Source organism: Musca domestica, unplaced genomic scaffold (assembly GCF_030504385.1).
Source record: "Musca domestica strain aabys unplaced genomic scaffold, Musca_domestica.polishedcontigs.V.1.1 33, whole genome shotgun sequence".
Classification (NCBI taxonomy): domain Eukaryota; kingdom Metazoa; phylum Arthropoda; class Insecta; order Diptera; family Muscidae; genus Musca; species Musca domestica.
This window is the reverse complement of record NW_026712312.1, coordinates 2,383,443-2,398,888: the sequence shown is the minus strand read 5'-3', so window position 1 is coordinate 2,398,888 and position 15,446 is coordinate 2,383,443. Positions and strand designations below refer to the sequence as shown.

Below are 15,446 nucleotides of genomic sequence, written 5' to 3'. Positions count from 1 at the left end.
ATTCGTACTAAATGGTACTAAATTTGGTAAAATTCGAATTTGGAGGAACTTTTGGAGCTGGAATCCTGAAACTTGAAATTATCATTACAGACAGAGAGTAGAGTTGGTATATGGAGATAGCTTTCGAAATGTGTACTTATGTGCCCGAAAAGTACAGAATCGTACTAAATTTAGCCTGTACATGTGGATGTGGTTTCGGAAATGTTTTCTATATTTGTTTTTAAAGGTACTAAAATGGATATTGGATTTTCAGAAATTAAGACATTTTCAGAAATGTTTATTGGATTTCCGAAATTTGATATTTGGGTGACTGTTGATATTTGAGGTTATGAGGGTTATGGAAACGTGTACTATAACTGTACGAAAAATACTAAATTGTACTAAATTTGGTATTGGGTGAAGGAATAGAGCTGAAATTTGATATTGAGGTCTTTATTGGTACCTGGAATTGAAGTATAGACATAAAGCTTATATCTATACTTCAATGGAGGCATCAGAAGACAACATTGAACCATTTTTTTGTGAAATATCGACCGAAATGCGGGAAAGAGTATGCCAAATTTGGACTAAAAGGATAGCCAATTTGAGGCGCAATTGCGGCCAACATTTCCATGAAATAGTCTTCAAACGTTAAAATATATTAATTTAATTTTATTTAATTAATTTGATGGGGTTTATACTTAACTATAGCTCTTAAAAATCTCCCTTTATTAAGTAAAAATTATAATTAAATCGAATTCCTTTTTTAAAATTCAATTTGAATTTAAACCGTTTCTTTATCAAAGACCCAGCGCCACCACTGTAAGTTAACATTTAACCACAACAATAATCCTCATGCCCATACACATCACACATATACACGCACCCACAACACAACACGGCTAACAGTGGAGTTAAGTGCTGTTAACATTTTCCAAAACATAAACACAACAGAAGAAGCGAAGAAGAACCCCCACACAAGACAGCAGTCGGCAATCGAAACGACAGCAGCAACAATCGGCGAAGTCAACGACGGCAATGAGAAGCAACAGCAATTCGATGGCAGCAGCAACAACAAACCATGTGAGGGCTCCCCAAAAAAAAACGAAAACAAAACACAACAGAAGGCAGACACACTCAGAGCACACTCATTGCACACATGTGAGACGATGACATTAGCAGAGCGCCAACTACTCAGTTGAGTTATGGTGTGTGCGTGTGTGTTTGCTGTGTTGTGTTGTGCTTGCCTTTATATTTTGCCATGCATTGTGTGTTGCTGCGTCGTCTCGGCTTTGCGTCGACGCCAACTGCGAAACTGTTGACAGCAACAGCAATAGTGCTTGTTTTGAAAATTACGATCGATCAGTTTGTTTTCGCAGGAGCAACAAATTGGTCGTGTTTTAACGAACGGGTTGGTTGCATACATAACACAAAAAAGTGTAAAAGGAGGAAGAAGAAGAAGAATACAGCGGCCACGAAAGTGTACGAAATAAACGGACATCGGGACAACAAGTAGAACACACAAAAACAAAAATAAAAAAGATAAACAAACCCCCTCAAAAAAGAAAAGAAAAAAAGAGTAGCACCACACAATAACAATAAATTAAAGAAGTGGCGATCTAATTGCGGCAAAACCGAAGAAGAACAACAAGAAGAGGTTTCTTATATAGAACACACGCACACACACACACTTACTCACTCTCACATCCATTTAACACTCAGTGATTTTGTTCAGGCACGCATTTCAAGCTCTGAAGAAATACGAAACGAAATCGACCATTGAATTTGCAACAAAACACTTTTGCATTGCTGTAAATCAAAAATAATTCGTAAAGGAACAACAACGGCAACAACAAATTTGCAACAAAATAAAACGTTTCAGTTTTCAAAAAAAAAAAAAACAACAACAGGAACAACAAAACAAATGTGTAATGCCTTTTAACGACTGTTGTTGATGTCGGTGGCGGTGGCGGAGGCGATGATGATGATGCAGTGCCATGAAGTGCGGTTCGTCATAGTGGTGGCGGGAAGGTGCGGTGCGGTGCGTTGCCGTTCGGTGCAGCAGTGTTACGGCGGGTTTTCTTCTTGTCGTAAATTTGCATAGAACACATTTAAATTGAACGCAATTTATTGATTTTTTCTTAAGAGAGAGACACACTATCGGGCCATTGAGACCAAAGAAAAGCTCTGAGGGGGTTATACGTGTATCCAACCAAGCAGCAGCAACATCAACTTACAAACGGACAGACAGACATAAACAAACATCATGTGTGACACAGACAGACGGACAGACAGACAGACACCGACACTTAAGTTGTGGGTGCGAATGTTGAGGCCTCTTCGAAGTAGAAGTAGTGCCACACAAAACAACAACAAACACAAGAAACTAAAGACCACATCTCTGCCGCCACCCCATTTCTAGTCCCCTGTTCATTCTGTCGTTGATTCATTCTTTCACTAACTACTCCACGTTGCAATTGCAAGGAAGCTCAGAGGTTTGAAGTGTCAAATAATAAAAAAAAAAAACAGAAAAAAAAAAACACAAACAGAAAACGGAAAACAAAAGTGACAACAAAACAAGCCTAACAGTTTTAATTAAGTGTAATAATCCTTAAAATAACAAATGAAACAAACTCGCACAGACACACGCATGCATGCATACAGGCACACACACACACACACACCGGGGGCCTACACAGGCCATATGCTGGCATTGCGAACACTCCAAGCAAGCATTGGCGGCAATACCCCCCAATAAGCAGCCGTAAGTGAGTGCGTGTGTTTGCATGACAAACAAGAACAACAATGTCAACGGCTAAAACAAAGCTCTCTAGAGCTATCCAAACAAAAAAAAAAAAAAAAAAAAAAAAAAACATCAGCAACAACAACAAACCTTGCCTTGTCTCCTTGCCTTCTTGTCGTCCTATGCGAGGCGGACAGGCTTTTTGGTTCGTCTATCATTTGTCGGATGGTTGTTTAGTTGCCTGCCTGGTGGCTGCTTCAAACGAATAAATATTTTAAATAACTGAATGTTTCATCATCATGTCGTACATGCATCCACTGCATTTATCTATCAATCCCCAACGAACCAATCATCCATCCAAACATCTACCCATCCAACAAATATCGACACTCATCCGTCTGTCTATAAATGAGGGGATACAGTGGTTTCTAATTTTTGGGTTATTTGGAAATGGAGATAACACTTTTGTGAGAATTTTCAATTTTTTTCCCAAAATTATAGGAAAACTCGAAATTGGTTTCAGTTTGCAATCAGTCGGGACAAATATGTGTGGGAGCTAGATCCTAATCTTAATCGATTTCCACTAAATTCGACCAATTTTTTTTACAGTTACAAATAATTTTCTCTCAGAGAATATAGTCCAAATTCTAAGTTAGAAATCATTCTGGCGAAAAGTGTCGCTAAAATCATAAAAATATCAAATATAGGAAAATGCAATTATATGGGGGCTATACGATGACGTGGATCTGTACAGGGAATTTTCAGACACACCGAATTGTAAACAATTCCGTGAAAATTATGACACAAATAAAAATACAGAATATTCGGAGGTACAGCTATGTGGGGCAGATACAAGAAGATCTCTATCATTTTCATAACCGATCTTGTGTTGATGGAAATATTGAGATATACCAAGTCAGAATGGGATTGGATGGTAATTTCTTTCGTTTTATGACCTTCATGGATATTTGACCCATTGTGGGGGAGGTACCAGAAGGAGTGGAGCGATATATTCCATCTTGATACCAGATCTTGGGTTTTTAAAAATATTAGGATGTGTGAAATTTTAAGACAATCGGATTCTCACATCACATTTTATGTTATAATTATTCAAAATGTTGCCCCTTTGTGGGGGAGGTACTTGATGGAGTGGACCAATACTGTCCATTTTCGCACCTGACCTAGAACTGGCGTAAATATTAGAATTTGCAAAGTTGGAAGAAAATCGGATTATTGCTTCTCCTTCTGTGCGGAATTTTTTTTTTCGAAATTTCGATTTTTTGTGGGGGAGTTACCAGAAAGAGTGGAGCGATATATTTTATCTTAACACCAGGCCTTGGGTTAATAAAAATATTGTGATGTGTAAAATTTGAAGACAATCGGACTTTAACATTACATTTTATAAGGGTTGTAATTATTCTAAATGTTGACCCTTTGTGGGGGAGGTACTTGATGGAGAGGACCGATATTGTCCATTTTCACACCAGACCTAGTACTGATTAGCAAATTCGGATTATTTTTTCTCTTTCTGTGCAGAAAATTTATTTTTTGAGAATTTTGACATTTTGTGGAGGAGTGGGCCGATATTGCCCATCTCCGAACTCGATCTAAGTTTGACAAAAATATTACGATGTACCAAGTTTGGATCAAATCGGATACTTCCTTCGAGAGTTATCTTGCGCACCAGCCAGCCAGACAGACAGACAGACGGACTATGAGTGATTAGATCGACTCCGAATGTCCTGAAATGGATTTGGTCCAAAGAGACCTAGTCTAAAACCGTTATTTCGACTAGGCACGTATTGACCGTATCAAATACCCTAGATACGGTCAATACGTGCCTAGTCGAAATAACGGTTTTGGACCCTAGGTCTCTTTGGACCAAATCCGTTTCAGGATATTTGGAGTCGATCTAGCAATACCCGTCCGTCCGTCCGTCCGTTTGACCGTATATACCCTTTCTAGCCATATGGCTGAGGGTATAACAAGGACAGACAGACGGGCATGCATAAATCGAATCAAAATGTCCTTGTTCATTGCATAATTATGATGTAAGCCCACTACTTCTTGTATAAAATTTTAGACAATCAGGAATTTGTGTCCATCTAATGGCTTAAATTTTTAATACCTTTTATTACACCTATTTCGAAAAAGCCCAATCTTATCATAGCCCTACAATCCAACATTTAACCAATTAAAAAAATTTCAAGATTCTAGCTTCATCGTATCGCCTGGCTGTTGTCGCTAGAGTTGTGCCAATCTAGTTCGATCGAACGAACTAGTTCCTTATATTGTAACGGAGTCCACCGGTTGTTTGTATGAAAGATATGCGTATGAGTGATTTAAAATGCATGAAATCACTCATACGTTTAATAATTGGTGTACTGAACTAGGAACTAGATTGACACAACTCAGCCTTATGGCTACACAAGGTACATATCATTTGATACGGTCAAAACGTGCCCCATCGAAATAAAGGTTTTAGACCCCAGGTCTCTTTGGACCAAATCCGTTTCGGGAAATTTGGAGTAGATCTAGTGATGTCCGTCCATCTGTCTGATGCACACGATAATTCTCGAAGGAAGTATCGGATTCGACCACAACTTCATACATCTTAATGTTATTGTCGAGTTCGGAGATGGGCAATATCGGTCCACTCCTTCTGGTATCTCCACCACAAAATGTCAGCATTATTATAGACAATAATTTACCTCATACAAGGAGAAAGGATTATTCCATTTTGTTCAAATTTTATAAATCGTAATATTTACATCAGAGCTAAGTCAGGTGCGAAAACGGACAAAATCGGTCCACTCCATCAAGTACCTCCCCCACAAAGTATCACAATTTTGAATAATTACAACTCTTATAAAATGCTATGTAAGAATCCGATTGCCTTGAAATTACAGACATCGCAATATTTTTATTATCCCAAGGTTTGGTGTGAATATGGAAAATATGGGTCCCCTCCTTCAGGTACCTCCCCCACAAAAGGGTCAAAAATGTGAATGCCTACGAAGCTCATAAAACGCGAAATTAACATCCGATTCCATTCAGACTTGGGATATCTCAATATTTCCATTAACACAAGATGTGTTTTAAAGATGAGAAAGATCTGACCTTTCCCTCTCGTACATCCCCCACAAAAGGGTCAAAATTTTGTATAACCAAAACGTTCATAAAATCTGAAATAAGCATCCGGTTCTCTTCATATTTCACACATCCTTCTATTTCTACTAACACAAGATCTGCTGTAAAGATGGGATATATCGGACTATTCCTTCTGGTACCTTTCCCACAAAGGGTAAAAATTTTGAATATTCATGAAGCTCATAAAATGTGAAACAAACATCCGATTCCATTCAGACTTGGTACATCTCAATATTTCCATCAACACAAGATCTGTTATAAATATGGTAGAGATCGGACTATTCCTTCTGGTACATCCCCCACAAAAGGGTCAAAATTTTATATAACCAAAACGTTCATAAAATCTGAAATAAGAATCCGGTTTTCTTTATATTTCACAAATCCTACTATTTTTATTAAAACAAGGTCTGATATGAAGGTGGGATATATCGGACTATTCCTTCTGGTAAATATTCATAAGCTCATAAAGGGCGAAATGAACATCCGATTCCATTCAGACTTGGTACATCTCAATATTTCCATCAACACAAGATTTGTTGTAAAGATGGTAGAGATCGGACTATTCCTTCTGGTACCTTCCTCACAAAGGGTTAAAGTTCTGAATAACCAAAACAATCATAAAATCTGAAATAAACATCCGGTTCTCTTCATATTTCACACATCCTACTATTTCTACTAACACAAGAGCTGCTGTGAAGGTGGGATATATCGGTCCACTCCTTCTGGTACCTCCCCCACAAAAGGGTCAACAATTTGAATATCTTAGAAGCTCATAAAATGCGAAACTTACATCCGATTCCATTCAGATTTGGTAAATCTCAATATTTTCATCAACACAAGATCTGTTATAAAGGTGGTGGAGATCGGACCATTTCTTCGTGTACCTCCCCCACAAAGGGTTAAAGTTCTGAATAACCAAAACAATCATAAAATCCGAAATAAGCATTCGGTTTTCTTCATATTTCACACATCCTAATATTTTTATTAACCCAAGGTCTGATATGAAGGTGGGATATATCGGACTATTCCTTCTGGTACCTTCCCCACAAAGGGTCACAATTTTGAATATTCATAAAACTCATAAAAAGCGAAACTAACACCAGATTCCATTTAGATTTGGTACATCTCAATATTTCTATGAACACAAGATCTGTTATAAATATGGTAGAGATCGGACTATTCCTTCTGGCACCTTCCCCACAAACGGACAAAAAAATTTAGAAAAACCAAAACGTTCATAAAATCTGAAATAAACATCCGGTTCTCTTCAAATTTCACACATTCAAATGTTTTTGCTTACGCAAGATTTGCTGTGTATGTGTACCAACCACTTCTGGTACCTCTCCCACAAAGGGTCAGAATTTCCAATAATTATATCTGTCATAATTCGGCGATTCTTTGCCAGAAACTTGAGATAAATATGGAATTTATGTTTTCGTATAAAATTGGATATAAATATTCAATTTTCTTCTAATTTGTCCCTACCAATATTTTTATCCGTATTAGATGAAGTAAAAAAATGGAATACTTCGGTCGACATATCTGGTACCTCATGCATATTTCCGCATTTTCCTAAAATCTTCACATATCTCATATAAGGTATACGAAGTAGTCGATATATTCCAAATCTAACACTTTGTAGTACGAATAGCTCAATATTGGCTAACTGGGGGTATATACACTGGTGGCCAAAACTAAAGCAACTGAAATTACAAGGAGAATGAATGCCCTGTAACTTTTTCAAAAATTAAGAAAATGAGAAAGTTTTTCTTGTTTTAAATTAGGTACTTTATTCACTTTTTAAAAACCTAAAACATAAAACCAAAATTTATTTTTATATAAAAAATAATGTTTGGTAAAGTCAATTAACCCGATTTTGGCTTGGACAAAACAAAAGCAACTCTGTTGTAAATTCATATAACCGCTGCAATTTCTGTTGTTTTTACTGTGATATTTATCGCTTTTTGCTTCCTTCGACAATTTCGCTTGTCATAAATCCTTTTTGAGAAGTTTTTTGCAACAGTATGTGTTTTTCTTTTCGTTTTATAGGTACTGCCCAAAAAATTTTAAAAATGACTAAAAGCAAATACAGAACCTGAATAAAACAGCAAATTATCAGTGACTATCAAAACAACATATCACAGAAAATGATTTCCGAGAAATATTTCATAAATATTTATGTGATTTCATAATTATTTCTGTATACTAAGTCGGTTTTTTGAAACTGGATCAATAGTAACAGTCTATAACGGATGAAGGCCCTGAAAAACTTCAGCCTGTACTGACCCACAAATTGTGAGAGAAATAAAAAACAACTATTTAAGAGTTCAACTGGATTGGTGAGAGAGCAATCATTGGATATAAGCTCGAGATCAGTGCGTAGACGAGTAGTGGCAGCTGGTCTGCATGCCCGTAAGACATCAAAAAACCATTTATATCTGAAAAAATCAAAAAGGCTTTCGGAAATGATAATGTTAAATGGAATCAAGCTCAATGGAAAAAACATTATTTCTGGGATGAGTCTACGTTTAATATTAAAGGCTCAGACGTGAAAAATTTTACGGTGAGAAGACCAAAAAATGAAGGACTCAAGCCGCAGAGTTGCAAAGGTACAGTGAAGCATGAGGGAGGGTCAAAAATGGCATGGCGCTGTTTTTCTTTCTATGGACTTGGGCCTATCCATAAAATAAAGGTAGTTGTGGATCGGTTTGTTTACAAAGATGTGTTGGACATCACGTTGTTCCCTTACGCTGAGTAAAATTTTCGGCTGATTTGGGTGTTTCAGCATGACAGTGATCCCAAACTTGTATCAAAACTTGTCAAATATTGGTTGCGGGAGTCAAAAATTGATGTTTTGTTATGGCCGGCACAATCACCTGACCTAAACTCCATATGAAACCTTTGGAGTATCGTAGATAAGAAGATCAAGCGAGATTAGGAAATAAATAAGCACAACATATTCTAAAGAATTCGGGGTGCCTGGGAAAGCACACCCAAGGATCAAATTGAGCGTGTTATAGATTCAATGCCTCGTAGGTGTGCAGCTGCTATCAAAAATAATGGTTATGCTATCGACTACTAGCCAAAATTTAATTATTTTAAAATAAAAAATCAAAAGTTGCTTTTGTTTTGACCAAGCAAAAATGGGGTCACTTTAGTTTTCCACATATTATTTTTCGTTCAAAATTATTTTTGTATTTTTATTTTTAGTTTCTTAAAAGTGAATTAAACCCCTCATTTAAAACTGGAAAAATAATTACGATTTGTTTGTTTTTGTAAAAGTTACAGGACATATATTGTCTTTGTGATTTAAGTTGCTTTAGTTTTGGCCACCAGTGTATCTGTCAGCAAAACCGACTGATATTTTTTATTGGTTTTTTTATTTATTTAAAATCATAGTTTAAGTTTATTATTTTTATTATTATTATTATTATTATAATTATTATTATTATTATTATTATTATTATTATTATTATTATTATTATTATTATTAAACTTTTGTAATTCCAAAAATGTTTGAAACCAATCCTCAAAATTAAGTTATTTTCTGACAGGTATGATGGTATCATGCATGGGCTCCACTCAAACCATTTTTGGTATGACATCCGCTCTCCCATACATTGAACATTTATATATCCCTCCAATAAATAATTAACATATGTACCTATCAATGATGTGACAACATATCACTCCAATTTGTTAGACATTTAGAGCCACAATTACCCCGAGTTACAATCACCCATTCCCCTGCCCGTAGAACAACATCAGCAACAACCAAAAACTTATTACCCACACCACTGTGCCGTAACCAAACGTTAACACCGACAATTATCATGAATTGCATCAATGGATGGAATTGGCAATCCATCCCAACCAATCATCCATTCGAACACTTATCCATTCATCCCCAGCAATCATACCTCCATCGAGGGGGGGTAGGGTGTGGGGTGGTGATATGACTATTAACCAAAACGCAAGCAGCCACTGGCAATGCAGCCAAAGGTAGTCAGACCCCGAGCAAAAGTGCGTTTGCCCATTGTCTAATTCTAATTCTAATTGAATTCCGTTCCGAATTGGGGTCTATGGGTGATTATTACGCGCTTGGCGGCAATGACTGATCTTTGGGTTAAGTGGGGCGGGCGCTGCAGTGACGAGGTGTAAATGGATGGATGGGTGGTTGGAAGGATGGATGGATGGGTTGGATGGGTTGATTGGTTGGATGGTTGGCTTGTGTGGTGTTGAGTTGGATTGGATGAATGATTTGTAAAAACAAACCTGGGCAACTTAGTGGTTGCCGGTGTCGCCATGGTTTGTGGTTTTTGTGTGAGTGAATGCGTGAGTGTGTCTGTCTCCCTGTCCGTCCATCCGTCTCTCTGTCTCTTCTATTTGTTATTAAAAGACATCGTGAGCGCTTATTGTTTGTTGAGTGCTCAAGGCGTACGATTATCGGGTCTTAATAACACGCAAATACTGTAATAGTGACAAAATGCCAGCTAAGCTGATTGCATTGCAAACACTGCGTAATAAATACGCACAAATGGATGAACGCACACACATTGACACACACACACAGACACCTAGAGACACACAACACGCATTGGGAGCCCTTACTCACCGCCAGTGCATTTTGTTTCTTGTTTTTTCTTGCTCACGCACTTTTGCCAGCAACCATAACAACAGCAACAATCACACACCAACACACTGGGTCTATGATGTCTGTGTGTGTGTGTTTGTGTTTGTATGTTTAACTCTGCAGGTTCGATTCTGTGTTAGATCCAAACCATCAGACAAAAATGTAAGGCAGTGAGTACAACATTTATTCATTCGTATGCAAAAGTGCGAATACTTAGGGGACAACAACGACAACAGCAACAACAACAACAACAACAACAACAACTCCTCTCATGGTGCGTTGGTGCATTGCGTACGCTTTTGGGTCTTGTTGTTGCAGTTGTTTTTCTGAAGTGCGTGTGTGGGTGTTCCAATTTCCCCAAATGTAGTGTTTGTTTAGTTTCTTCTGTTGAAGACAATTCAATATCTGTATTTGTTTATCTGTGCGTGTGATTCATGCCCAGGCAACAACAGCAGCAACAACAACAACAACATCCCCATCAACGGCACCAGCAGCAGCAGCAGCAGCAGCAGCAGCAGCAATGTAGTTCTTCGACACATTGCAAAGACAACAACATCACACTCATTCATTTCTTTGGTCTGTTCGGAAGTACGTATACGTATGTGGACGTAGGCTGGGTAGGGAATTTTACGATAAGGATTTGCGAAATTTGAAGATCATTCAAGTTAAAGATGAAATGGCTTAAGTTTTAAACTTCAGGCAAATGATGGCTGGCACACGTGCTCTCAGAGAGCATAATTTTCTCCCCACACCAACAAAACAGTGTTAAGTCATTAATTATACAAATATTATTTATCCATTTGCTTTTATAAATTAATTTGTCAAACATTCGTGTCTAAAAACAATTTAATAGAACCGTAAAATATAAAGAAAAACTGAATTTTAATTTTCTCTTAAATTATCTCTTTTTTCGGTTCATGTTCTAGAAAACGGTTTTGAGCACCGCTGCCCCACACACAATCTCAGAACCGTTGAAGAAAATAATGTAATCAGAGAGTAACACAAATTGGGAGAGCAAATGCGACTCTTTGCCCGACTTTGCTTAAATCATAGATGGGCAAAGTAAATGAAAGAGAAATGCTAAAGAGAATTTTAAAATAGCTTTGCTGCGTTTAATTTTTAACTGATTTAATAATTTTTTAAACAAAAATATAAACAAATGAGGCCATAAATTATTTAAAAAAAACTATTGCCAAGAATTATCCGTCTAAATCGGTATGTTTACGTTTTACACATGACGGAGAATAAAAGAGAGATAGACGCCAGCGTACATCTATGCTTAAACCAAAGACAAATAAAGGTATAGACTAAAAAGCTTTAAAATGTCCCCTTCCGGCAAATGTAACTATTGTTGATCTTGGGCCAGTCAAGTCACTCAGGGCTAGTGAAGTCACTCGACTTCGAAAACAATTTATTAATTTTTATGCTATTTAAGTTCTATATTTTTATATTTCTCGATATATTTGGATAATGTAAAAGTAAACAAAATCACTGTTTCGTGTTTAATTGATAAATAATAAAGAATCATAAAAATATTCAATATTTTGTATTTTGAGAGAATTGAGTGAGTCTACTGAACCTCTCTCACAGCATGAACGACATCTATTAAAGCACATTTTTCAGAGATAACAGATGAGACAACTTTTTAGTCTATGTCTATGATATCAGAGCCGTTAAAAAAATAATGTAATCAGAGAGCACGAACATTGAGAGAAGAAATGCAACTCCCTGCCCGGTCTTGCTTAAATCATAAATGAGCAAAATAAATGAAAAAGAAATGTTTAAAATAGCTTTGTTGCGTTGAATTTTTTACTGATTTAATAATTTTTTAAACAAAAACATAATCAAATAAGGTCAAAAATCATTAAAAAAATAAAAATACTGCCGATAATTATTCGTCTAAATCAGTATGTTTACTCATGACGGAGAATAAGAGACATCCACGTCAGCGTGCATACTTGCCCATCTATGCTTAAATCCTCAACCGGGCAGATCTTCACAACAGATCCTGCCTTAGCAAAAATATTTGGATGTGTCAAAATTTAAAGAGAGTTGGATGCTTATTCCGCTTTCTTTGGGCGTTTTGTTTTTCAAAATGATGAATTCTTTGTGGCGGATGTATCTGAAGGAATGGTCCGATCTCTACCATCTTTACAACACATCCTGTGTTGATGGAAATATTGAGGTGTACCAAGTGTGAATGGAGTCGGATTTTAATTTCGCGTTTTATGAACTTCATGGATATTAAAAAATTGTATCCCTTTGTGGGAGAGGTACCAGAAGGAGTGGACTGATACAATCTATTTTCGCACAATATCTAGCGTTAGAAGAAATAATGGGATATGTGACATTTAAAGAGAACCGGATGCTTATTTCGGATTTTATAATCGATTTGGTTATTCAAAACTTTGACCCTTTGTGGGGGACGTACCAGAAGGATTGGTGCGATTTCTACCATCATATAATCATATATAACAGATCTTGTGTTGATAGAAATACTGAGATGTAACAAATTTGAATGAAATTTGGATGTTTATTTCGCATTTTCTGAACTTCATGGGTTTTCAGAATTTTTACCCTTTTTGGGGCAAGTACCAGAAGGAAGGGACCGATATATTCCACAGCAAATCTTGTGTTACTAGAAATGACGGGATATGTGAAATATGAAGAAAACTGGTTGCTTATTTCGGATTTTATGATCGTTTCGGTTATTCAAAACTTTAACTCCTTTGTGGGAGAGGCATCAGAAGTAGTGGACCGATACTGCCGACCCCCGAACTCGATCTAAGTTTGATAGTAATATTACGATTTACCAAGGCTGGACAAAATCGGATGCTACCTTAGAGAATTATCGTGTGCATCAGCCCTAAAAACCAAGAGTAACCTCAAAATTAAACATCAGAATTGTAGCTCTGTCCCTACATCCAATACCGAAATTGATAACATTAAGTACGTATATCCAAAACAATCTTCGTCCCTCCATCCTATATACAAAACAGTGATCCAAAATTAGTATCATTTAGTACATTTCGAACAATTATGATACGCATTTGTAAAACCACCTCCACATTTCAATTCCAGACACCAACAGAGACCTAAATATCAGATTTGTCGATTCCAGCCCTATTCCTTCACACACACACACACACACACACACACACACTTAGAACACATTTCCACAACCTTTTGTACCAAACTTACTTTCCAACAAATGGTACCATTTTTGAAGTTTAGTACCACTTTAGAACTTCTCGTAACCTAAAATTTCCAAACATCCTAAAATTTCCAAATACCCTTTTGTACGTCTATCCTGGACTCTATCAGTTACTCTCATCCCAAATGTCAGAACTCTAGCTCATTCTGTTTGTCCAAAGTATTAAATTGTGCATTTGAGTATTTTTCGTACCCTCCTTTCCCAAAACCCAACTTACGCACCAAGACTGACCTTTGCGCTAAATATCAAGATTTAAGCTTCAGCCGTTTCGTCTGGGCTTTGATTCTCAGTCAGTCAGTTATTTTACTACTCCTTTGTATGTAGATACCTATCGATACCTAGATCCAGTATAGCTGGACTCCCAAGTTTTAGAAATTTCGAGGATTGCGAGTTCAATTATAAGTCAATTTGGTAGCTGGTCGTAGTAGTCGTTTTACTAGTTATACCCCCCACCATACTATGGAGGGTATATTAACTTTGCCATTCCGTTTGTAACTCCTCGAAATATTCATGTCAGACCCAACATAGTACATATATTCTTGATCAGCGTAAAATTCTAAGTCGATTTAACGATGTTCGTCTGTCCGTCTGTCTGTTGTTATCACGCTGAATTGAGATAGAATTGTTTCAAACTTGGTATTTGAAGTTCGTAATGGGTACTACAGCCTATGATAGAAAATTGTCTGTGCAAGTCCCCGCCTTCATTAGCCACCATATAACGGTACCTCCTAAAATTCGGTATTTTGATGATTTTAGCTTCATTATTCACCGGAGTAGTTTCAAATTGGGTATTTAGAGTTCGTAATGGGAACTACATTCTGTGACAGAAAATTGTGTATGCAGGTCCAGGTCTTCGTATGAGCCCATATACCAGTGCCTCCCTATATTCGATATTTTGACGATTTTAGGTACAATACTCACCGAAATTGTTTGAGATGCCGTATTTAAAATGCATAATGGATGCTACAGTCTTTAACAGAAAATTGTCTATGCTGGTCCAGCTCTTCGTATAGCTCCGATATAACGGTACCTCCCTATATAGGATATTTTGATGATTTTAGCTAATTTTTATTCACCGTTTATTTCAAGTTTGGCATTTGAATATGGCAATGGCTTATGACAAACAAGGCTTATGTAGGTTCACGGCTATATTTCGTATTTTTAAGATTTTAACAGAACTTTTAAAGGGATTTTTTTTTTTGAAAATTTCCAAATTCATTCATAATGGTGGAGTGTATTCAAAGTTCGACCCGGCCGAACTTACTGCATTGTAATTTGTTTTTACTTCTAAAATATTGGCATGCTTTGTGGTCTGTATTAAGAAGCCATCATTCAACTACGATTCATTGATAGCCGCATCACTTTTATGTGGTGAACCTACGGCCTCTTCAAGCCCGCGGCCCAAGCTTTCTCCAAATTTGCAAATTTTAAAACATTTTCTAAACATTTAACTTGGAAAATATCAAATTTGTTGTCATGATTTTTTTCCCAAAATTAATTTACGAACTTACGAACTTAATTTATTTAAAAAATTTCCAAAAAATAACTTCCCACCCAGCCCACGCTCGTGTGTTGGTGGCGTGCCCGTTGCGTGTCATTTAAAAATTGCATGTTTAATTGAAATCTATTTCTTTCTTTCTTTTTTTTTGTGATTTTGTTGATGTTGTTGTTGTTGTGAAGTTGGCGCTGGTGTTCGATTGTTGCTGTTGTTGTTGGCAGGCAGGCAG

At 36.8% G+C, this 15,446-nt stretch overlaps 1 protein-coding gene across 1 annotated transcript in view; it reads right to left on the bottom strand.

The window, feature by feature from the left end:
• LOC101894765 (uncharacterized) overlaps positions 1-15,446 on the bottom strand; it is a 244,614-nt gene that overhangs the window by 90,259 nt on the left and 138,909 nt on the right. The window lies entirely within an intron of this gene.